We start from the raw sequence: 25,944 nt of genomic DNA, 5'->3' as shown, positions 1-25,944 counted from the left end.
AGGGCCTGGTGCGTGGGGGAGGATCCTTGGTGCCCTGGGTGTCCTCTCGAGCGTTCAGTGGGAGCGGGGAAGCAATTGGGGCCTAGGTTGGTCCGGGGGCATGTCGGCGGCGACCCGGCCTTGGAGGGGGCAGGAGAGCACGTAGGGGAGAGAGGGGGTGTCCGAGAGGTGCACGGGAGAGAGGAGGTTCGAACCCAGGCGAGAGAGAGGGTCGGGGTGGCTTAAAATGGGCGAGGCCGCGGTGCACCATGGGCAGCATCCATGGACGTGCTCGGGTGAGCTCGTGGAGGGATAAGGAGGGCGAGGGAGGAAGGGCCCGACAGTGTTGCGTGTCGTGGACGCCGAGGCGGCCTCAGGGGACACGATTCCGGCGCCCAAGGTCGACGGGAGGCCTTGGAATGGGCGTGCTATAGTGCCGGAGAGCACCGTAGCATGCTCCAGAGCGCGAGCTCTGGACGCCATGGCATTGTTTATGTGACAAGGGCGTGTCCACTAGTGTCTGGGGCATTGTGGGGTGAGTAAACAAAGGGGAGGTGGCCTTGGATGCCCTGGTGAACCACTAGGAGAGGAGAGAGGTTGTGGGAGAGAGAGAAAAGGGTTGTCCAGAGAGGTATATGGGGGTTTTTACCCCTCAATCATTGAGCTTTGGAAGATGGGGAGCTACTGGAGGTTGCTGGTGATTAGGTTCAGCTGTGGTAAAAATGTGGAGTCAAGGAGATTAGTGTAGGGGGGGTGAAACCAGTGACTTTTTGCAATGACTAGAAGGTGTTTGATGCAAATTTGGGTAAGCAAATGAACCCCATTTGGCATGAGACTCCACAGGGTGAAATGGCACATGTAATTAGGGCCTTCCACCAATTTTAAGCTTATTTGGGCAAAGTTGCCAATGCAACTTTTGTAAACCCTAGAAATTAGCAGAAATGAACTTGTGTAGATCTAGTTGAGCAAATCACTTCCCCTTGATGAACCACTTGGTGTAGTGGCCTCATTTGGTCATGTGAACATGCTCACAAAAGTTAGGGTCAAGGAGAGAAAGTTGGTAGTACAAAGTTGTTCAAATTTGATTCTGGTCAGAGAGGGTTTTGGGGCATTTTGGTGAACCAAAATGACTTCACTTGACATGAGGCTTTGCAAGGTGATGACAGTATGCATTTGTGACTTGCTGGATTTTCCTTGGATTTTCTGAAAATATTTCCTGTAGAAATATTTCAAATCCTTGAAATGGGCAGAAATGGTTTTGGGAGGTTTTGTCCAATACTTTGAACATGACCATGTGTTGAAACTATTATATATGGAAAATATATGTCCACTGAGTTTCCCTGATTTTTGTCAAATATTTTTGAAACAATAAAATAAGTTTTCCCTATTGAAGACCATTTCTGGCCTTAAGAAAAAGCTTATATATAAAATAGGAAAATAACTTTTAAAATTATATTTCTGTGGTTTCTGGGAATCCTAAGCTATGAATGCATGCCGCACAACTGAGGTTCACCCTAGCAAAGTTCGAAGTACCTAGCAGCCCCCCTCCCTCGTGTCGGCAAGAAGCGAATCCTAAGCTATGAATGCATGCCCCCCAACCGAGGTTCACCCTAGCAAAGTAAGAAGTAGCTAGCAGCCCCCTCCCTCATGCCGGCATGAAGGGGATCCTAAGATATGAATGCATGTCGCCCCCCCCCAACCGAGGTTCACCTAGCAAAGCACAAAGTAGCTAGCAGCCCCCATCCCTCGTGTCGTTACGAAGGGAATCCTAAGCTATGAATGCGTGCCCCCCAACCTAGGTTCACCTAGCAAAGTGCGAAGTAGCTAGCAGCCCTCCCCCTCGTGTTGGCACGTAGGGAATCCTAAGCTATGAATGCATGCCCCTCCCCCCAACCGTGGTTCACCTAGCAAAGTGCGAAGTAGCTAGCAGGCCCCCACACCTCGTGTCGCCACGAACGGAATCCTAAGCTATGAATGCATGCCCCCACTCAACTGAGGTTTACCTAGCAAAGTGCGAAGTAGCAACCCCCCCCCCCCACACACACACACACTTTCAGTCGGCGGGCCAGAGAGGCATATCTCACCAAGATGGATCGTAAAACGGACCAAGAATAATCCACCTTGGTCGTACAACCTCTCTCTTGTTGTTGGTCAAAGTGATGTTCGTCCATGCGACCCTAGAGATGGGCTAGCTTGCCAATAATCACGCAAGTAGCTAGTCCCCGAAGACAACCACTACATGCATGCATGTGGCCGAAACATATCTATGGAGAGGTGTGTTTTTGAGTAACAATGGAACAACTTTGATGTGGCACCTTGATTTCGAACTAGAAAACCCCACACTGAGTGAGGGTTAGGTTGATGATGCATATGTATGTTACACCACACTTCAAGCCAACAACGGGGATTCATGCATGCATGCATGCATGCATAGTATATGCTCTCAAACTTAAGGTCTAAATCTCACCATGACCTATACTACGATAACACCAACCAAATGAAGAATCCGTCATGGTAACCTATCTTGTTGTTGGTCAAGGTGATCATGGATGTCCACGCGAGCCCACTAATATATAGGCTTGTCGCCGATAACCATGCGAGGGAGTGTACCATTCGAAGGAAACCACTACATGCATATGTATGAAGGTGATGCGTGCATGCATGTTTGAATACACAACATTGATGTGGTGCATCCGTCAAAAATCGTACACTAGCTCCCCACACAGATCAAGATTTGTTAATGATGTGTTGTTGTACTAGCCACTTAGACTCGATGGGAGGGATTCATGTGTACACATGCATGTGTGTGTGCTCAAACTGTATCATGCATGTCATCCCAGAGCAAAAATAATAATACCCTCCTAAGTCAAATTAATCTCTCTTGTTGTCAGGAAAAAGGTAGTGATGGACCAAGCGGGCCCACATATGGAAAGCATCGATATCGCTGATAACCGGTTAATTGGGTGTGAGAGGACAACTAGCACCACTTTGCATGTGGGCTAAACATATTATGTTGAATACCCAAAATGCATAGCTTTGATGTGCCACATGCCTCAAAAATCGTAAACCATGCACCCACACAGAGCGAGGTTCATCAAGTGTACTACATATGATGGTCCCCTTCCCCCCTCTTCACCGCATACTATATGCTCCTGCCGTAATATATTTACAACCCAAAAGAACCCTCATCGATGGTGAAATTAACTAACCTCTCCCGATGTAGGTCGAAGTGATGCATGCATGCATCGACGATGGCCTCGTGGGCCCATAGATGGAAGTGTCACACGTGAGTGTCCTAGCTAGGATATGAATGTGGCCCAAAAAGGTGTTCTGTGATGTTTGAATAGCCCATTTCACAATTTTGATGTCGCACGTGCCTCAGAAACCAAAAAGTCCTGACACTGAGTGAGGTGTACTTGTTCACAAACGCGTACATATAATATATATGCTAGTCCCCTCCCACCTCTTTGATGCGTACTATATACCATCATAACACATACAAAAAAGATTCTACCTTGTTGGTCAAATTAACCTCACTGCCGGCTGTTCGTCAAAGTGATGGACGACGACCTTGCGGGGCCCACAGAAAGTGTCACACGCGAGTATCGAGTGTCGTTGTAGGACAACCATAGACTGCATGTGGCCAAAACATTTATGTATGAAATGGTTGTGTAGTGTTTTAAATAACGATTTCACAACTCTGATGTGCCACCGGCCTGCCTAACAAAACGGCCAACCCACACAGTGGCTCACAACTCGTAGTGTACTGCGAGCCACCCGCCACCCCAGAAGCACACACCCACACACACACACCGTGAATCCACCGCAACTACGATGCATTTTAAATTAATTATCCCACGGTGAACATATATGTTACCAAAGGAGGGATGTTTTAATTTCAAAAAAATCACAAAGATCATTAAGACGTTTTATTACATTGATTGATTTTCTACGGGTATAATGTGCAAAAATCAAATTTGAGCTACATGCACACGTGACAGTGCACCTAAATGGATTGCAAAAACACATGTGTCTCACTGGGTGCATGTTTGCTCCCTGTGCAAAAAAAATTCAAACATTGATAATCTTGATTTTTAAATTCTAGTACAACCAAAACTTATTTGAATTTCATGAAACTTATCATGTTCTCATATGGACACGAATACAGAGTGGCATTGTACTTTTTTGGGTCAAATTTGAGACCAATTTTGATGTAATCTTTATCTAATTACAGACGGGAGATTATTAATAATTGGGAATCAATATCCCAAACAGATTATTTATTCGAACCGTGAGCGTTAGACCAACAATGGATACATGCCATGCTTCGGTTAAGCAATAAAGCGGCAGCATTAATCATCCAAATAGAAAAACATTATACGTGCCGCCGCGCGACCCGTGTGTCGTCCGAGCAGGCGTGAGTTGATGGGACGCGTCCGTCATGCAGGCAGACGGGGAGGCGTGCGTGCAAGTGTGTGAATTGACGGAGGCGTTCTCGCTGCGTAGTGTCATCGAGAGGCATGCGAGTAGCTGTGTGAAACTTTGGTAGGCATGCCAGCAGTCCGGTGTGCAGGCTAACCGGGAGGCGATCCATCGGTTTGACCGCCACCCGCTTCTCTCCCACAACTCCCACTACTCCATATTAATAGTGCGCCCAAGCGGCCACACCCTCCATCCTCGCTACACACACACAATCGTCTCTCTCCGCTTGCATCCTCGACGCCGCTCTCAGTCCCCAAAGCCGTCAGTGTATGAGGATGCCGCCGAAGCGCCCCATCGGAGGGAGTGGCGACGCCGGGGCTGCTAAAGCACTGGAGCACGGCGTGGTGATGGATACAGAGGTTGTCGTCACCACCGGCGAGTTATTGCTGCACCCTGACATCGTCGACGGTGTCGAGCTTCCACAGCCAGAGGCAGAGTTCCACACCGACTCCGACGACCACCCCAGCGATGACTCTGACGACCACTCTGGCGATGACTCTGACGACCACTTCGGCGACGACTCTGACGACAACAGACAGCTAGTTAGTCATCTATGCCCATTTATTTGTCAAATAGATCATAGGGTTTCTCTGGTTACTCCTGCCTCTGTGGTGGGCTCAACAGATGGAACTTCTTCATCTTCAGGAACCTCTGTGAAAGCAGACTCGTGAATCACTAGGCGACGCTCTTGGTTGGTGGAGGCTGGCCGAGCAATAGAGATGGGCTCAACCACAAGGGGCTCAGAGGCCGCAGCATGCTCTTTCTTTGAAGACTTTGTGTTCATCTTCTTCTTGGATGGGGCTACATCAGAGGTGTTCTTGTGCTTGCGCTTCCTGGCATCAGCTTCAGCTGCCCTGGTCTTGTTCAGTTCTGAAGCTGCCGAGGGGACCTTAGGCTTCGAGCCTGTCATGCTGGTAGGGAAGACAATACGAGGTTCTTCCTGCCTTGGTGCTTCTGTTTGGATTGTAGCAGACTTCTTTGTTGGCTTGGCAGCCATTCTTCGTCGATGCTAGGATGACCAAGAGCCTTGCGCTTCTCAGCCACATTGTGTGCTTGAACACATTTCTGCGCAAAGTACTTCATGCGCTCTCTTGAACCTTTAGCTTCTTCACGCTTTGTGTGAAACTGCTCCTTGATCCCATGCAACATCTTCTTGAAGGTCTGAACATCTTCCACACTGAGCTTGGCCATGTTCTTCTCTAAGTGAGCCTTCTCATAGTCAATTTTGTTCTTCAGTTCAACAATTTTCTGAGCCACGACTAGCTCATTTGCAATAGCTCCATGGAAGGTGATGCTGATGTCCATAGGAAGCTGAAGATCATTGATGCTTATGCTCTAGTCGTCGAACCACTCATCAATGAAGTTGTTCAGAATATCCACGTCAAACAGGGGCAGATCGTTGAAGATCTCGCCCTCTTGTTTTCTCTTGATGAGTTGCTCAAGGGCGTCATCACCAAGATCTTCGTCACTTGACAGATTAATGGTGTCTTCTTCGTTCCTGAGAACGGCAACTGGAGTCAATTCATGCCCGGAAGTCTTCTTGGGCTTCTAGGTTTTCTTTGTTTTCTCAGCCTTTTTGGAGACACGAGATAAGTCTTTGGAGTGCACACTGGCTTCAGGAGGTGCAGTGGCCAATGGCTTCACACGCGAAGCTTTTGGTGGCGCAGGGGGCTTTGAAGCCTTTGATATCTTCTTCTTCTGCGGCTTTGGTGGTGCTGGCGCATCTTCCGAGTGTGCGTCATCAACAGAGTGCTACAGCGATGTGAGTGAGAAGGCCATCGAGGTTGTAGAACGGGCCGATGACATTTGGATTTGCATCACGGGTGCCATCAGCCCTTGGAGCAGATGGACCAGGGTTGAAGTCGAGTCCCAGGTCCTTCTTGTTCTTGACAGCAGACTCCTCGGCAAATTGATCATTGTGCTTGAAGAGATTGTCGTCACAACACCATAACAGTGATGATGGGTCGGCATTCTCTGGTTGTGGCCCTTGGAACATGCAAGGGTAGAAACCTTGAGCCATGGCTTCAGACTTGGACTTGGGCTGCAAATTTCTGTATACAATATCACCCCAGGGTTCCTTGATGGCGTTCTTTTCAGCATATTCAACAGTCACAAATCTGTACATGAACCATTGCTCTGCCCAATTTCTTGGAATCCATTGGATTCGGGTCTTGCGCTCGCCATAGCTCTCCTTAGGATCTGGCTTGTATAGCTCAAACAGATCTGGAGGCAAATCCTTGGTTGTATCTCCACGGTGCTGCCTGCCGCCCTCTCGAGCTGATTTCTATGTTGCCATTGTATTCAGATTAAAAGACTTCAAGACAGTGAATGGCTTCCTATTGCTAGTCAGACAGGGACTGGCTTCAGGTGAGTGAATATGACACTGTAAGAACTCTGCAAATGAATGCAGACTATGAGAACCCAGGGATTCTCCCACGGACATGTACTGTGACAGGATTAGAGATGCAAGGGAAGGGGAAGAGGTCATATGCATTCTCAGAAGATTTTGAAGATAAATAATTTCTGAAGACATTGACCTCATATCGCGAAGACATTCACTTATTTGAAGAGAGTCGGTTCCAGATTTGTACGAATCCATGAATAAGTACAAGTGGGGAATCTAACTAGTTATGAAGCATAATATACTTAGCATGATATGAGATGTAGATAAGGATGGATCCATATTCGGAAGTGAAGGAACCACTTTTGGTTGAAGTGGATGGATCTGACGGATCTAAAAGGCAGTAAAAAGTAAGATTTAGTTACCACTTGATGAACTGCTAGACGAGGTGAAGAGAGAGGCCTAGTAGTTCAATCTCCCGCGCCCTAACTTGGCGACGGAAAACACCTACGGCGGTGATGGAGAGGACGAGGTCCGCGGCCGGCGTGAGGGTGGCGTCGAAGAGGTCGCGGCAGCTAAGCACTTCGTCTCCGGCATCAGCACGAGCTAGCAGAGGTGCTAGGGTTTGTGGGAGGCGGAGAGGTGGTTGAGGGAGTCCTGGATTAGGGGGTCTCCGGACAGCCGAACTATCTCCATTGGTCGGACTGTTAGACTATGAAGATACAAGATTGAAGACTTCGCCTCGTGTCCGGATGGGACTCTACTTGGCGTGGAAGGCAAGCTAGGCAATATAGATATGGATATCTCCTCCTTTGTAACCAACCTTGTGTAACCCTAACCCTCTCCGGTGTCTATATAAACCGAAGGGTTTTAGTCCGTAGGACAACAACCATAACATACAATCATACCATAGGCTAGCTTCTAGGGTTTAGCCTCTCCGATCTCGTGGTAGATCTACTCTTGTACTACCCATATCATCAATACTAATCAAGCAGGACGTAGGGTTTTACCTCCATCAAGAGGGTCCGAACCTGGGTAAAACATTGTGTCCCCTGCCTCCTGTTACCATCCGGCCTAGACGCACAGTTCGGGACCCCCTACCCGAGATCCGCCGGTTTTGACACCGACATTAGTGCTTTTATTGAGAGTTCCTCTGTGTCGTCGCCGTTAGGCTTGATGGCTCCTACTATCATCGATAGCGATGCGGTCCAGGGTGAGACTTTTCTCCCCGGACAGATCTTCGTGTTCGGCAGCTTTGCACTACGGGCTAATTCGCTTGGCCATCTGGAGCAGATTGAAAGCTACGCCCCAAGCCATCAGGTCAGGTTTGGAAGTTTGAACTACACAGCCGACATCGGCGAAGACTTGATCTTCGACGGATTCGAGCCACAACCAGGCGCGCCGCATTGTCACGATGGGTATGACCTAGCTCTGCCGCTGAACAGTACCCCAGAGGCCGCGCCCACATCAGCTCCAACCCTTAGCTCGGAGCCAACTGCGCCAATCGAGGACGGGTGGCTAGACACCACCTCAGGGGCTGCAGTCTCAACGGCGATCGAGCCGAACACCAGCCTAACCCTCTGCGCAGCCCGTGACTCCAAGGTGCCGGACTCTTTTCCGGACTCCGAACCATCCGCGCCCCTACTAATCAAATCCGATTGGGCGCCGATCATGGAATTCACTGCCGCGGATATCTTTCAGCACTCGCCCTTCAGCGACATTCTGAATTCACTAAGGTCTCTCTCTTTGTCACGAGAGCCCTGGTCGGACTATGGCCAACAGGATTGGGATGCGGACGATGAAGAAATTCGACGCCCACCCATCACCCACTTCGTAGCCACTGTCGATGATTTAGCCGACATGCTCGACTTCGACTCTAAAGACATCGACGGTATGGACGACGATGTAGGAGACGAACATGAACCAGCACCTATAGGGCACTGGAAAGCCACCTCGTCATATGACATATACATGGTGGATACACCCAAAGAAGGCAATGGCGACGAGATAGCGGAGGATGACCCCTCCAAGAAGCAACGCAAGCGCCGACGTCAGCGGCGCCGCTCTAAGTCCCGCCAAAGCAAAAGTGGTGATACCGGCACAGGAGATAATAACACTCTGGATAGTGCCGAAGACAACAACAATCCCCTCCAGGAAGATTTAGAGCAGGAGGATGGAGGAGCCAGCTCTCCTGAGAGAGCGGTAGACGGAGCGGAGGAGGATGACAATTATATGCCCCCCTCCAAAGACGAGGCAAGCCTCGGCGACGATGAATTCGTCGTACCAGAGGATCCCGTCGAACAAGAGCGCTTCAAGCGCCGGCTTATGGCCACGGCAAATAGCCTCAAGAAAAAGCAGCAGCAGCTTCAAGCTGATCAAGATCTGCTAGCTGATAGATGGACTGAAGTCCTCGCGGCCGAGGAATATAAACTCGAGCGCCCCTCCAAGAATTACCCAAAGTGCAGGTTACTACCCCAACTGGAGGAAGAAGCGTATGATACGGCTGATCGTCCACCTCGTGGTCGCGATAGAGAGGCATTCCAGCCAAAAGCTCAGCCTCCACCCCGACACCATTCAAATAAAAAGGCATGGGGAGATATGCCAAACCTGCAAGACATATTGGAGGACAAAGCAAAGCATGCAAGATCGATCTACGGATCATGATGGCACACCACTCTGCGAGACAATAAACGTCACGCCGCATACAGTAAAAGCAAATCCGGTCGGGCCGAACACAGCGGGCAAGACCCATTCGAGTTGCGTCGCGATATAGCCCAATACAGAGGCGCCGCACACCCCTTATGCTTCATAGACGAAGTAATGGAACATCAATTCCCAGAAGGTTTCAAACCTATAAATACTGAATCATACGACGGCACAACATATCTCGCGGTATGGATCGAGGATTTCCTCCTCCACATCCACATGGCCCGCGGTGATGACCTACACGCCATCAAATACCTCCCACTAAAGCTCAAAGGACCAGCGCGGCATTGACATAACAACTTGCCAGCGAACTCCATTAGCTGTTGGGATGATCTGGAAGCCGCATTCCTCGACAACTTTCAGGGCACTTATGTGCGACCACCAGACGCCGATGACTTGAGCCACATAATTCAGCAGCCAGAAGAGTCGGCCAGGCAATTGTGGACTCAGTTCCTTACAAAGGAAAATCAAATCATCGACTGTCCGGATGCGGAGGCCTTAGCGGCTTTCAAACACAACATCCGAGATGAGTGGCTAGCCTGGCACCTTGGTCAGGAAAAGCCGAAATCTATGGCAGCTCTCACGATGCTCATGACCCTCTTTTGTGCGGGAGAAGACAGCTGGCTGGCTCGCAGTAATAACATATCAAAGAACCATGGTACCTCAGATACCAAGGATGGCAATAGCAAGTCACGTCGCAACAATCATAAGCGTTGCATTAACAGCAAAAATACTGAGGATACGGCAGTCAATGCCGGATTCAAAGGCTCTAAACCCGGTCAGTGGAAAAAAATCCATTCAAACAAAGTACGCCAGGTCCGTCCAGCTTGGACCGTATACTCGATCGCTCGTGTCAAATACACAGCACCCCAGACAAGCCAACCAATCACACCAACAGGGACTGTTGGGTGTTCAAGCAGGCCGGCAAGTTAATTGCCGAAAACAAGGACAAGGGGCCGCATAGCGATGACGAGGAGGAGCCCCGGCAGCCGCACACCAGAGGGAAGAAGAGGTTTCCCCCGCAAGTGCGGATGGTGAACATGATTTACGCGACCCACATCCCCAAGAGGGAGCGGAAGCATGTGCTCAGGGATGTATATGCGTTGGAGCCAGTCGCCCCAAAGTTCAACCCTTGGTCCTCCTGTCCGATCACCTTCGATCACAGGGACCACCCACTAGTATCCGTCATGGCGGATTTGCCGCACTGGTCCTAGACCCAATCATTGATGGATTCCACCTCACTCGAGTCCTTATGGATGGCGGCAACAGCCTGAACCTGCTTTATCAGGACACAGTGCGCAAAATGGGTATAGACCCCTCAAGGATCAAACCCACAAAAATGACCTTTAAAGGCGTCATTCCAGGTGTGGAGGCCCATTGCACAGGCTCAATTACACTGGAAGTGGTCTTCAGATCCCCCGATAACTTCCGAAGCGAAGAGTTAATCTTCGATGTAGTCCCTTTCCGCAGTGGTTATCACGCGCTGCTCGGGCGAACCGCATTTGCTAGGTTCAATGCGATACCGCATTATGCATACCTCGAGCTCAAGATGCCAGGACCTCGCAGAGTTATTACAGTAAATGGAAACAAGGAGCGCTCCCTCCGAACAGAGGAGCACACCGCGGCCCTCGCAGCAGAAGCGCAAAGCAGCCTCTCAAGGCAATCAACCAGTTTGGCGCTTCAAAGCCCGGACACCTTCAAGTCCGCTCAGAGCAATTAGCAAATAGACCACCTGGCGCAATCTGAGCTCGCATAGCAATACGGTGGCCACCCCAATCCCATCCCAACGGCGAAACTCGTGCCGCGCATACATAATTACGCATTAAAAATACCATGGGCACAGGTGGGGAGGGGGGCACAACTACGTCACGCCCCAAGACGCGGCTTAAACCGCACTAGGGGCTTCCCGTTTGGTTATTTTTCTCTTTTTTTCAGGACCTTAATCTCTGGAAACACTGTCCGGCAGCACTATTGGAAAACAAATGATACAACAACCAAGGAGTGATAGAGGCTAAGGTGTCCCGATGTTTCAATGAGATGGTGGCTATCGTTTTCTGTGGGAGTCGACCTTGACGATCCGACTACGAACGTGCGAGACGTCGCGCCTTAGCAATCGCTAAACCAACTTCCGAGGGTTATTGACCACGTCGGAGCACGATCAACCTGACCACGAGGGTCTGTTTCCTGCGAGCAAACGAGGAACAAGCAAGAAACTGAGATTGCAATCGGGATATTGCGAATATAAGATGAAAGCTTTATTGATCAAGGTGGGGTTCTGTGACGTCTTGGTCTGGTCGTTGGACACAAACGAAGTACGCGAAGTTGCAGCTATGGCGAACTTTTAATCTAAACAAAACCAAAAGTCTAAACGACGCCCTAAGGGCTGTATATATGGAGGAAGAGGGGGGAATTTCGTGCCCCTTGAGGGTGGGGTCCGAAACCAACCCTAGCTCTTGTTTCCCCACACATACGGACTCTAAAAATAGCCTATACTTAAGTATTTCGAAATTACATGGGCCTGGCCCATTAATAAGGTGACGCAGCACCTAGAATAGCCTATGGACGAATATTATGAAGTGGCATCTTGTATATTTCGTCCAAGGCTTCATGCACTCCTTATGGCGGCTTCAAAGTCCTGAAATCATCACTTGTAACTCCGTTCTTGATCCCCTTGCGCATGCCATCAACTCCATGCGTGTTCTTGCTCCAATGTTCATCCTTCTCCAAGCTAGGCCCTTCATTTGTAAGCAAAACAAATGTATCCAATTTAGGCAGCATCATAATCTCATGAACATTAGAATCATTACCAAGAAACGAAAGTACCTGGTAATTTAATTGGCGTGCGCGAGCTCTAGTAATTGGTCCAGTATATGTAACAGTAGGGGCTGTGGGTGTAACAATGGTATTGATGTCCTCATCAAGGAGGCAGAAAGCTACGTCATACCATGGAATTCCCAGGTGGATTACAGTAACGAGCGAAATATTCGATTTAATATCATTCCTCAGCTTGCCCTTGGAAGGGGCATAGTCCTACTCTTTGCTTATTGCACTATCTGTATCACTCTGCTTTAACGCAATTTTTTGAATAAACAATCCATGACATTATGACTATTATTGCATTCTTGTTATATATATATCTGTGTGTGTGTGTTCATTAATGATGCCTTGCAACCGTACACTTTGGTACGGCCAATACACCAGGGGCTTACATACCCCACAATGCGGTGTGAAAAGTCTGAACACTTTCACAAGTGCGGCACCCCAAACTTATAGCATTATATGCATCAGCTCCGAATCATGTCTCTGGTCAAATGTTTGGTTTGCACGGCTCCTATGTTTTGGTACCTTACGTTCCGCTCTATCGGCTAAGGTAGCGCTAGGAGAACTACTGCGATTGTGCCCCGGTTCTGCTGGGTTCAACACCTCAGTAGAGAAATCTAAAACTGACTGTCATGATAAGGTGAGAGATTGGTCGCTGTTCGGCGAGGTTTTCAAGTCCCTAAAGATTTATGCCACTTAGAGCGAGGGGACGGCCCTGTCCGGCTTAAAGGCGTGTATCGCGCCCCGAATTCGGCCTTCCGAATACCAGGGGCTTCGCTGAAATTTAAAATTATAGAATTTTATGGCTAAGTGAGAGTGATAAAGCATTATTAGTCTGGTTGCCTTGTTCGCTGTGCTGAGCACCTCCCTCGAAGGACCCAAACATGGGAACAAGAGTGCTCAGGTTTATCCCAAACACCCCAGCACTCGTGGCATGGGGGCAGAAGCCGAGGACTAGCCATCTCTCAGATTGGATAAATAGCCAAACAGAAGGTAATATTTTAAATTCAAACAAGCGTTGCATAGTGCATATGAAACAAGTTTTCATAAATACAGGATAAAACGAGCAAGTCTCATTCAAATATTACATCTTTTGAACACTCGTCCGCGATGAGACGGGCACCCGGCAGAACACCCTCGTAGTACATCTCGAGGTGGCGGAGCTCCTTGCCCTCCGGCGGCCCCTCCTTGATTAGCTTCACGATGTCTAGCTTGACCCACTGCAATTTCACACGGGCGAAAGCCCGGCGTGCACCTTCAATGCAGACGGATCGCTTGACGACCTCCAGCTGCGGGCAGGCATCCACAAGCCACCTCACCAGGCCGAAGAAGCTGTTCGGAAGGGCGTCGCCAGGCCACAGCTGGACTATAAAGCTTGTCATGGCCTGATCGGCCGCCTTATGTAGCTCGACCATCTGCTTCAGCTGGTCGCTCATTGGCACCGGGTGCTCGGCCTCAGCATACTGAGACCAGAACAGCTTCTCCGTTGAGCTTCCATCCTCGGCCTGGTAAAATTGTGCGGCATCGGACACACTGCGGGGCAAATCTGCGAATGCTCCTGGAGAGCTCCAGATTCGGGTAAGTAATCAGTAATTTACTTTTACATGCTTGTTTTGCATATAGAAAGCCTTACCCGCCACTATCTTCTTCATTGCGTCGATCTCCTGGAGGGCCTTTTGGGCTTCGTCCTTGGCACTTTTTGCGCTCTCGAGGGCCGCGGCAAGCTCAGACTCCCGCGTCTTTCAGTCAAGCTCCAACGCCTCGTGCTTCGCCACGAGAGCCTGGAGCTCCTACTGCACCTCGCCCACCCAAGCCTCGTGTTTCTCTCGCTTGGTGCGCTGCTTGGCTGCTTTATCTTTGGCCTTGGTTAGCGCTTGCTTCAGGGTCGCCACCTCGGTCGTGGCCCCTGGCAAATATACCATGATCCTGTCATTTTGCAGTCGCGTTTTCTTTTATATATACATATCTATAGGCAGGGTATTACTTACCCTTGTTCTCGTCGAGCTGCCTCTTGGCAAGGCCGAGCTCTTTCCTGGACCCCTCGAGGTCCTGCTTCAGTACGGCGACCTCCGCAATCAGTGCGGCGGACGCCAGCAGCGAAGCCTGCATATGCATATTGACATACTTATATTAGACTCCTGTGATATTATTTGATCCTCTGCTCGGCTTTTCTTTGTGAACACCGAACAAAGCATCAGGGGCTACTGTCTATGTGGTAATATTTCTACTACATTTTAAAACACTTACCTCAAAGCCTGTTAGAAGGCTGGCACAGGCTTCAGTCAATCCGCTCTTGGCGGACTGAACCTTCTGGATCACCGCACTCATGATAGTGCGGTGCTCCTCGTCGATGGAAGCGCTACGAAGTGCTTCCAGCAGATTGTCCGGCACCTCTGGATGGACAGAGGTCACTGGCACAGGCGTCTTGCCCCTCTTAGAAAGAGGCCGCCTGCCCGATCCTGGAACCGCTGGAGGTTTCGGCGCGGTGTTCGGCTGAGGGCCGAACTCGGAGCTCTCAGGGGCCCCGTCCCCTCGGCTCCCGGAGTCCGGAAGGTCGCCTTGAGGCGCCTCCATGACTGTCTCCCCTCGACCCGGTGCCTCTTGAGATAGCACCTCGACGTCGTCAGTAGGATGAGGGGAGGTGGCGGTCGGGACTGGATCGCTATCCATGTCCGACGAGCCCAGGGAGCCGTCCCATGATACATCAATCCTGGCTCGTGGCGGCCTGCATAATTATGTTCGGCGTTAGGGAAAACAATATGACAAAGGAATTCTATGAGTTACTCTGGTATCCGAATACTTATGATCTCCCCAGGGGCTTGGCCCTGGGCAACCACTCGTCTTTGCCTTCGTCGGCGGCGGTGGAACTGTCCAGAAGGAGAGTCCTTCCCTTCTTGGACCCTTCGGCCTCCCCAGTTGGGGCGGCCTTCCTTTTCTTGTCTCCCCCGCCTGGAGGGGGAGCATCTTCTTCTTCCTCCTCGTCTTCGGGGGAGGAGTGTGCATAGAGTTATCGGACGATGAGTCCGATAACACCTGGCGCCGGGAACTCTTTCGGGTTCCCTTGGCCTTCTTGGTCTTCTACGGCACCTTGTAAGGAGCCGGAGTCAGAATCTCCGTCAGGAGAGCGCCGGCAGTATCTTCGGGCAAAGGGGCCGGGCAGTTAATCTGCCCCGACATCTCCACCCAGTCCTGTCAAAGGCATGGAGATTAGACCCCGCACATAATTAAGCTAGGGAAAATAAATGTCCTACGGGGCGTATTGAACTCACCGAACGCGCTAGGCGCTTTGCACTTAGTCCGCGGTCCTAGGCGAGAGAAGGAGGGACCTCGGCGCCCTTGAACAGCACCTTCCAGACGTCCTTGTGCGTCGTGTCAAAGAGCTCGCTCAGAGTCTGGTGCCGGGCCGGGTCGAACTCCCACAAGGTAAAATCACGTTGTTGACACGGGAGGATCCGGCGGATGAGCATAACTTGGACTATGTTGACAAGCTTGAGCTTCTTGCTCGCCATAGTCCGGATACATTTCTGGAGTCCATCCAGCTCCACGGATGAACCCCACAACAAGCCCTTCTCTTTCCAAGAAGTGAGCCGTGTAGGGAATCCGGATCGAAACTCGGGGGCTGCTGCCCATTTGGCGTCACGTAGCTCAGTGATGTAGAACCACGCCGAATGCCATCCCTTTATTGTCTCCACGAAGGAGCCTTCAAGCCATATAACGTTGGGCATCTTGCCCACCATGGCTCTGCCGCATTCTGCTTGTTGCCCTCGTACCACCTTCGGCTTGATATTGAAGGTCTTTAACCACAGGCCAAAGTGGGGCCGGATGCGGAGGAAAGCCTCACACACGACGATGAACGCCGAAATGTTGAGGACGAAGTTCGGGGCCAGATCATGAAAGTCCAGCCCGTAGTAGAACATGAGACCACGGACGAATGGATGGAGGGGAAACCCCAGTCCACAGAGGAAGTGGTGGAGGAAAACTACCCTCTCGTGAGGTTTCGTGGTAGGGACGATCTGCCCCGCAGCGGGCAGCCGATGCGCGATATTTGCGGCTAAGTATCCGGCTCTGTGCAGCTTCTTGATATCTCCCTCCGTGACGGAGGAGACCATCCACCTGCCTCCCGCTCCGGACATGGTTGGAGAAGGTTGAGGTCGGAAGTGTGGACTTGGGCGCTAGAGCTCAAGTGTGCGAAAATGAATGAGCAAAGGAGGAAGAAGGCATGGATAGAAAGGTGAATCCTTATCCCTTTATATGGGCGAACGAAACTAAGCGTCCCCACTTGCCTGGTAAAACTCGCTTATCCCCCAAGCGCCGTAATTGATGGTGCGGTTGGGTTACCCACGCCCGTATTGATGAGAATCACGTAATAAGGGGACACAATCTCTGCTTTGACAAGACATGTCGAAAAACTGCCTCGCGTTATGTGCGGGGCTGGTTAAAGGAAACGGTTCGAATAATCACCGGGCCATGACATAACGTCATACTGTCAAAACAAATCACCAAATTAGATTTGCGAAAATATTATTCTCTCTACGGTGGTATGTGGAACTTATTTTGTGGGGTCGGACACTATCCTCATATTCAAATTCTTCTGTGATGTATTCGGAGAAGGAACCCGCCTTGCAATGCCGAAGACAATACTACGCGTCGAACTCATCGTCATTGAAGCCTGGTTCAGGGGCTACTGAGGGAGTCCTGGATTAGGGGGTCTCCGGACAGCCGGACTATCTCCATTGGTCGGACTGTTAGACTATGAAGATACAAGATTGAAGACTTCGTCTCGTGTCCGGATGGGACTCTACTTGGCGTGGAAGGCGAGCTAGGCAATACGGATATGGATATCTCCTCCTTTGTAACCGTCCTTGTGTAACCCTAACCCTCTCCGGTGTCTATATAAACAGAAGGGTTTTAGTCCGTAGGACAACAACCATAACATACAATCATACCATAGGCTAGCTTCTAGGGTTTAGCCTCTCCGATCTCGTGGTAGATCTACTCTTGTACTACCATATCATCAATATTAATCAAGCAGGACGTGGGGTTTTATCTCCATCAAGAGGGCCCAAACCTGGGTAAAACATTGTGTCCCCTGCCTCCTGTTACCATCCGGCCTGGACGCATAGTTTGGGACCCCTACCCGAGATCCGCCGGTTTTGACACCGACCGTGGTAGAAGAGAGAATGACCGCGGTGAGTTGTGTATTTATAAGGATAGGGAAAGCACATCATAATTACGCAGGTGCCCCTGGAGGTTCACATCTGAAGGACACGTGGCTTGCATGCAACACATTGGGAGTTGATCCATGTTCCCACGCATGCCTGGATTGTCGGGTGGTCGTTCCGGCTTCTCCGGTATTCAAGCAAAAGGATATGGCAATTAAAACAGATTTAAATGTTTGTCTCTATGTCTTCTACTAACAAGGACTCAGAGAAGACAATCGACATGTTTCAATAGAATGCATATGATTTGGACAGATAGAGTTTGAGATAGAAGCATAGAGGGGGTTAGGGTCCGCTCGCATTCACTTACATCAAGAAAAGATTCAAGCATGAAGGCACAATAATAAGTGAATGTTGTAGAGGATAGAACACAATTATATATATAGCACTATTCTAATCCCAGGATCATAATAGTTATTCGGATCACAGCGTCTATATAGGAGCGAGCGAGGTGTTCCTGAGATTGCCGACCGATAAAAAGAAAACAAAAAAACCACCCACCAGGCAACGAACTGCCGACCACCTCAATCGCCGCCGAGCTCCCACCCCGATCCCAACCACACTCTTCCCCCGGCGGCGCGACCTCCCCAGATCCCCCCCTCCCCCGCCACAGCGACCTCCCAGATCCCCGCAACCGCGCCCAAGCTTGGGCGCCGACCTAGCAGCCCCGTGCGCCGCCAAGCCACCTCCCTGCGCTGCCGCCTGCACACCACCGCCGCCACGACCCACCTCCCTGCACCGCCACCTTCCCACCACCGTCGCCACCGGGATCCACGCACCTCCACGCGTTGCCGGTACCTATGCTCGACGGCATGCCCACATCCTTTCCCATCGACTAGATCGAGCGAGTGCCTCCAGTCTCGCCGCCAGGTCTCCTCCCCCACGCGATGCTGGCCTCCCCGAGGCGCCGCGCGCCAGCAGCCTGGTTGTGTCTCCCGCCCTCTTCCTGAATTCCCTCGGCGAGGCTCCATAGCCACCGCATCACCTCCTGTGGAACACCTGACCCAGTACGTGGCGGTGCATGGTTGGAGGACGACAGAGCAGGTGAGGTGAGGTGCCACCTATAGGTGCACATCCTTAGTGTGCCGCCGTCCATGCCGTGCCAGAGCAGCACGCAGAAGCAGTGCTGCGATGTACTCCAGGGACAGGGTCGATGCCGCTGTGCAACACCTCGGTCCAGCTTCGGACCTGCAGAAAGAAACTGCATGCCACTAACGCAATAAGTTTACTATGACCAGCTGCAGGGCCTGCATTCTCTAAGGACAGTGATATTGTTTGATTTAGGTAATCCTTTTTCCTAAACAAGTGAAGTAGTACACGAGCACTTATATCCCTACAATATACATGCATGCAACTATATTATTGTGGAAAAGATTTCTTCCACCCTTCATTCTGTACTGAAATTGTAAATAAATAATAAGCGTGCATGATATACCCATGGGGTGTTGTTATCATGTAGATCCCCGTGTTTTTGCTCCAAGTTGAAGGTAAGACTACACAACCTCTGAAGCTTGGTGCTTCTCCGAGAGGAAAGGAACTAGTAGAGCTCTCGTTTGGATTAGACAAGAAGGAAAACATGACAACTTACAGGGGAATGCCAAGGCCAAAAAGAAAACACAAAAGCCACTATGGGCGAGTCTGCCTCATGTCTGTTGATCAGTGCTGCGAGTTAACCTTGCCATTTTCAAATGGATGTAGGTGAGAAACACCATTTTATTTCCAAAGGGAGCAGCGAGAGACCGAGCAAAGCGCGCGTGCCGAACGCCAAGGTCCAAAGGAAAACCGGTCTATCCACCGACGCGAAGCATTAACATACCGTACGCGTGTGTTTGTTGTATTTACTACTCGATCGATCATGAAAAAGCTTGTGCGCGCGGTGCGTATGTCGATCTCTCGTAACCTTAATAACTTTAGTAACTTTAGTTGTTTCTTAAAGAAGGGACTCTAAGAAGTTCAGATTTAGAAAACTAAGCAGTTCAAAAAAAATAATGGATTCTCTCCCTTTTAAAAGAAACTAGAGGTTCAAAACTAAATAACAGAAAAGTACCAATGTTTATAAAAAAGGAATGCCAAATGAAAAAAATAAAGCAGATCAAAAAGTTTATAAAAAATAGGTTTTCCCATTTTTGAAAAAACTTTAAAATAAAACTAGAGAAGTTCAAATTTAAAAAACAGAGAAGTTCAATGTTTGGTACAAAGCCAAAAAGGTCAAAATTAAAAACATAGAGCAGTTAATGTTCTATAGGAAAAAATGGGGTTGCATTGTTTCAAAAAAAACTGAAAGTTCAAATTTAAATAACAGAAAAGCGGTTAGATGTTTATTACAAAACCACAAAATTTACTAAACAAAAACCCAATGTTCAAAATTAAAAACATAAGAGCAGTTTAAAATTTGTAAAAACACAATGTGTGTCTCTGATGCTGGGGGATCGTTGGACACAGATGGCGACCACCGGTGCACTCGCAGCCGCGTTTGGACTGCTGCGATGACCGAATCAGACCTTCCACCACCGGTGCACTCGCAGCCGCGTTTGGACGCGCGCTGTCGTCCACTTCTAACGCTCCACCCGCTAGTGTCAAAGACAAACAGTATTGTACATGAGAAGTTCATGTATTAATTGGTATATTTATTTATGCATGAATGACGATAGATGCATTCGCCGTAGTTCCAGCATTACGGCAAACCCATGTCAAATATATAGCGGATTTGGGAGCTCCAGCCAAAACGAATCCTATTTCGGCTACCCATGGGAAACTTGTTTATGAGGATTGACCCCAATTTTCCTATTGTTTTTGCAGACCTTCGATTCAAGAGAAAATGTGTATAAAAAGGGGTGATTTCGAAAGTTCAGGTGTAACGAACATCGAAGTTCAAACCAAAAAAACTGTAAACAAAAAAATCATGGAATTCAAAGAATAAAAACTACAAAGTTTCATCAATAAAATTAATAGCACGTGAAGTTCATGTTTCAGAAATTCCGAAGTTCATATGTAGTACATATAGAAGAAAAATCATCAAATGAAAAAAAAGACCGCCGAGGCCATTTCATCGAAAAGAAAAAATGCATAAAAATATCAGGACAAAATTCTATAGGAAGTTCAAATTAAAAAACTGAAGCAGGTCGACGTTAAGAAAATGAAGTTTTTAATATCTAAAATTCAAATTTAGAAGGTCAAAAATTTGAGCAAGAAGTTCAAATAAAAAAGGTACTTCAAAAATCTTTATAACGGATTTTCCCCGTTTATAAAAAAATCAGCGAAGTCCAAATTAAAAAATGTGAGCATCTCAAAAAGATTTTATAAAGACATAATTCCCCCATTCTATAAAAACTAGAAATTCAAATTAAAATAATGGTGCAGTTTCATTATTTATATAAAAAAGGATTTTCCCGGTTACTAACCAATAACCTAAGGAGTTGAAGTTTAAAAATGGTGAACTTCGATGCTATAAAAAAAATCAGATTTTTCACATTATTAAAAATAAAACCAAGAAATTCAAAATTTTAAAACAAGGAAGTTCAAAAAACTCGATTTTCCTCGTTACTAAAGAATAAAACTAAGAAGTTCAAATTAAAATAACAGAGTAGTTCAAAGTTTGTAAAAAAACTCATATTCTCGTTATTAAAGAATCAAACTAATAAGTTTGAATTAAAATAAGGGAACAACTAAAAAGATTTAAAAAGATTTTCCCCATTTTTTCGAAAACTAGGATTTTCCCCAATATTAAAGATTAAACCATGAAGTTCAAAAATAGAAAAGAGACAAATTCAACGTTTATTTTAAAATTAAACACAATTCTTTATTCAAAACATAAAATATATGAAGTTCAAATTAAAATAACTGAGAAGTTCAAAGTATATAAAACCCTAGGATTTATAAGCTCAAAAAACAAAAACAAAAAACAATGCCATTGTGGGCATTTTCCCCAATACTAAAGATTAAAATTAAGAAGTTCAATTACAAAAAACGTAGTAGTTAAATGTATGTAAAAATCTCAGGTGTCCTCGTTACTTGAGAATAAAACCAAGAAGTTCAACTGGAAAAGGCGGGAAAGTTTGATATTTATTTGAAATATTGGACTTTTCCAGTTACTAAAGAATAAAACCAATAAGTTCAATTCCAAATAACAAAGAAGTTCGATGTTTCTAAAAATCCTCCAATTTTCACATTTTTAAAAACACACAACGAAGTTCAAATAAAAAAGTTAGAGCGGTTCGATGTCTATAAAAACTTAGATATTTTCATATAATCGAGAGAAGTCCGGATTAATAACCGCGAGAAGTTCAAGTACTACACTATCTGTATTTTGTATAAAAAAGAATGAAAAAAGAAAGGCTAAAAGTTTTGTTTCTAGAAGTTCAAGTGCTCGACCTGAGAAAGTTCAAAAATTCTTATGAGAGAGGTTGAACAAAAATACGTGAGAGAAGTTCAAGGTGAAAACAGCGGCATGTTCAACTACTACACGGAATGCGTTTCACATAAGAATATAAGAATAGAAAACAAAAAGCTTAAAAGGTTTGTTGCAAGCAGTTCACGTGCTCCTCCATTCACAGTTCAGAATTTATATTGCGGGACATCCGACCTCCAATTACATATTTGAAACTGGCAAAAAATGACGTCCGTCCTTCAATTGCGTGTAATTCAACGTATACACAAAAATGTGACAGAAGTTCGTAGTGAAAACAATGAGAAGTTCAAGTACTGCAAGGAATGCATTTCAGGTGAGAAATAAAAGTGTGGAAAAATAAAAGCTTGAAAGGTTTGTTGAAAGAAGTTCAAGTGCTCTTTCCGGACAAGTTCAAAAATTCTTGCGAGAGAGGTTCACCTTGTAATTCCATGTGTTTTTTCCGTATAAAAATTGAATACAATTCTTTACTCAAAATATAAAAAGGTGAAGTTCATACTGAAATAACAGAGAAGTTCGGAGTTTATTAAAACCTAGAATTTACTTGTTCAAAAAATAAAAAACACAACGCCATTTTTTGCACTTTTAAAAACAACTCATAAACGAAAAAAATGGTTGCTAGAAGTTCAAGTGCTCGGTGAGGAAAAGTTCAAAAAATTCTTGTGAGAGAGGTTCACCGTGTATTTAGATGTCCAAAATACATAAAAATATGTTGTTTTTTGTGTTTTAAAATAGTTCTCTCAAACCAGAGAGAAGTTCAAAGTGATAATAACCAGAATTTCACGTACTACATGGTGTGTATTTCATATAAGAAAAAAACAATAAAGTGAAACAGAGTGAAATTCAAATAGACATGCTCCAGAAGATCAACTACTTCACGCAGTTTAAAAAACTGCACGTCAAAAGCAGAGTGAGGTTCACATAGACATGCCCGAGAAGTTCAAATACTTCACGCAGTGCATTTCCATTTGCAATGAAGGAAGAAATCATGGTCTCGTCATTTCTCTAATTTACTTCAAAACGATAGGACTATCATTCGCGTAAGTTCAGGTCCTCGGTTGGAGAAAGTTAAAAAAATATTGTGAGAGAGGTTTATACAAAAAGAATATCATTTGTGTAACACAGACAAAATGGATGAGAAAATTACAAACGAAAATTCGTCACAGAAGTTCAACGTGAAAACAGCAGGAAGTTCGACTACTATAGTGAATGAATTTGAGATGAAAAACTTTTAAAATAGTCGTGAGTATGAAAAAATGATCAACACGAAAAAGTTGCGTGTTCACATCAGCTTTCCACCAATATATTACTTAGTCAATTCCGGTGAGTGTTCCGGTGAGTGGATAGAGAGCTATGAGCAAAAAAAGCACGTGAAAAACAGAGTGAAGTTCAAGTAGACATGCCGAGAAGTTCAGGTTCTTCACGCGGTGCATTTTCAAAAATTATGTTTCACGATAAAGGCAGAACGAATGATCTCGCCATTTTCCAAATTACTTGAAAACAGCTAGGAATCAGAGAAAACCATCAACATGAAAAAGTTTCGCATTTTCCTTAGCTTCTCAACGGTGTATTATTTGCCCCATTCCGATAAAGTTTGTAGAAATTCCGGCGAAAATACGTCTTTAGCCATTTTCAAAATTGAGTTAAAACAGTAATAAATTGATAGAAACACTATATGTAAAAAAGTTTCGCATTTCCTCAAGCTTTCCAATGCCATATCATTTGCTACATTCGGACGTACGGTTAAAAAATCAGCTCGAAAATACGAACTCGGTGCAACTTCGACCGTTTGATAAATCACTTTTAAACCGTTCGAAACTAGAAAAAACATTCAACATGAAAAAGTAGCGCATTTTCATAAGATTTCCAATGCCATATCATTTGCCTCAATTGGATTAGCCGTTTAGAAATGACATCGAAAATACGAACTTGGCTGTTCGGTTTGCGAAATTTTATGATTTTCCATAATACTGTGGTTTTGCAGCAGCTTTCCAACGCCATATTATTTGCCTCATTCCGGTAAACGGTTTTAAAATTTGATCGAAAATACGATTCACGTTTTTTGTATGAAGAAAAAACAATTTTCAAAACTGCTCTTAAACCGCTTACGTTTTGCCAAAAATTTAACTTGGCTCATGATACTTGTGTCCATAGCTTTCCAACGGTATATCGCAAGCCCCATTTGGGCAATATTGGCGGAAGTTCAAGCTAGCACTGGGAGAAGTTCAGGTCAAACAACTCAGGCAGTAAAATTGCAAAAAACACAATTTCATCACGACCCGAGAGCAAAATCCGCCAACGAGCGAGATTCCTATTTAAAATCGATATTTAGTTGCTAAAAAACGTTTGTAGATTACACTAACATCATATAGAACACGACTAACCAGAATAATTCGCAAGGGAAGCCACGGTTGTGAAGATAGCCCGAAGGTCAGGTACGTAAAGAGGAAAGTTCAGGCGCATTACTCAGGCAGTTCAGATTGTGATCAGAATATTATTCTGATCAGAATAGTGTTTATGTATATATATATTTTTTATATATATAGTCTATTCTGCTAATTGTAGAGACGAGGGCAAGTGAAGTGAACGGCAACACTCTTGAAAGTGATCCACAACACTCGTGAGAGTGAACAGTGGTACTTTTTTTTACTAGTTTAAATGTCTTTAAACTAACACAACATAAACTTTTTACATACTTTTTTTTTCCGAAGTGAAGTGTACTTCAAAGTCCTTCGAGTGGACTTTTTTTAAAACCGAAGTGCACTGCAGTTTCCTCTTTATTTTTTCTCTATAGAGTTTGGTTTTCCCATAGTGCACTGCATATATTATTTTGGTTAATGAAATATGCACTGTTGGGACGACCGAAGTGCACTACAGTTTCCTCTTTATTTTTTCTCTAGAGTTTGGTTTTCCCATAGTGCACCGCATATATTATTTTGGGTAATGAAATATGCACTGCTGGGACGAGGCGAGTGGACTACATGGGTAATTATTTTTCCAACAAATGAAAAACATGGGTGTAGTGGGCTGCATCGAACTGCACTGGACAACAAAATAGAGTTAAAAGAGTTCACTTGTGAAAGAAGCTTTCCAACAATATGCACTGAATTTTATGAACTTCTTTTGTTCATCAAGTACACTACTCTTCCAAGTTCATTGCTGAATTCCACTAGCGAACAGAAGTCCACTTATCCTACAATAGAAAGTAAGATGAACGGAGGAACGACCAATAGCGAACTGAAATCCACTTATTTTCTCTCCAAAAAAACACTAGAAGATGACTTCAGTAGCGAACTGCTCCAGCAACACTCTTCGGCTGCTCGTGCATTGCTTGCCCTCAGCGGAGAACAGCAGGGAGAGGAGCAGAGGAGGGGGGATCCCGGGCCGGTGTGGTGGTGGCTTGCTCCTGCGAGGAAAGGAGGAGGCCAGAGGCGTCCCTCGATCGAGGCAGCAGGTAGCCGCCCCGCTGCACTTCATGCCCCGACCTGCCGCACTGCATGCGCCGGAAAACTGCACTGCATCTCTAGTGCAAGCGCTGTCCAGGCGTCCCTGTCGCTGACTAGCTCCCTTTCTCGCCGCCGAGCACTGCACTGCAGCGCGCACTACACTGCACGCTTCTTCGCCGGTGTTGGAGCCCCTAGCCGGAGAAGTGGAGGTCGCCGCGCGATCCGAGGATGAGGATGAGGGGATCTAAGAAGGGGTGGGCCGGATCCCGTGGCTACAGGTGCACGGTTGAAGTGGAGGCAAGGATTCGGCGACTGTACACGCTATGCCACCGACGGGGATGATCCCAATTCCGACTGAGAGGGAGGCCGACTGGGTCTTTGTTGTGCCACCCAAATCAATTGAGGAGCCCCACCGTGAATGAGTACTGGAGGCAGGTTGCTCGATCTGGTCGAGGGACGGACTGCGGCGGCTCGATCCGCAAGAATACAGGCGGCGGCGTGGGATCTCGTAGTTGGACGAGAAAGGAAGAGGGAGGGTGGATAGGA

Source organism: Triticum urartu, chromosome 2 (genome assembly GCF_003073215.2).
Source record: "Triticum urartu cultivar G1812 chromosome 2, Tu2.1, whole genome shotgun sequence".
Taxonomy (NCBI): domain Eukaryota; kingdom Viridiplantae; phylum Streptophyta; class Magnoliopsida; order Poales; family Poaceae; genus Triticum; species Triticum urartu.
The sequence above is the reverse complement of the archived record's forward strand: the minus strand, read 5'-3'. Positions refer to the sequence as shown.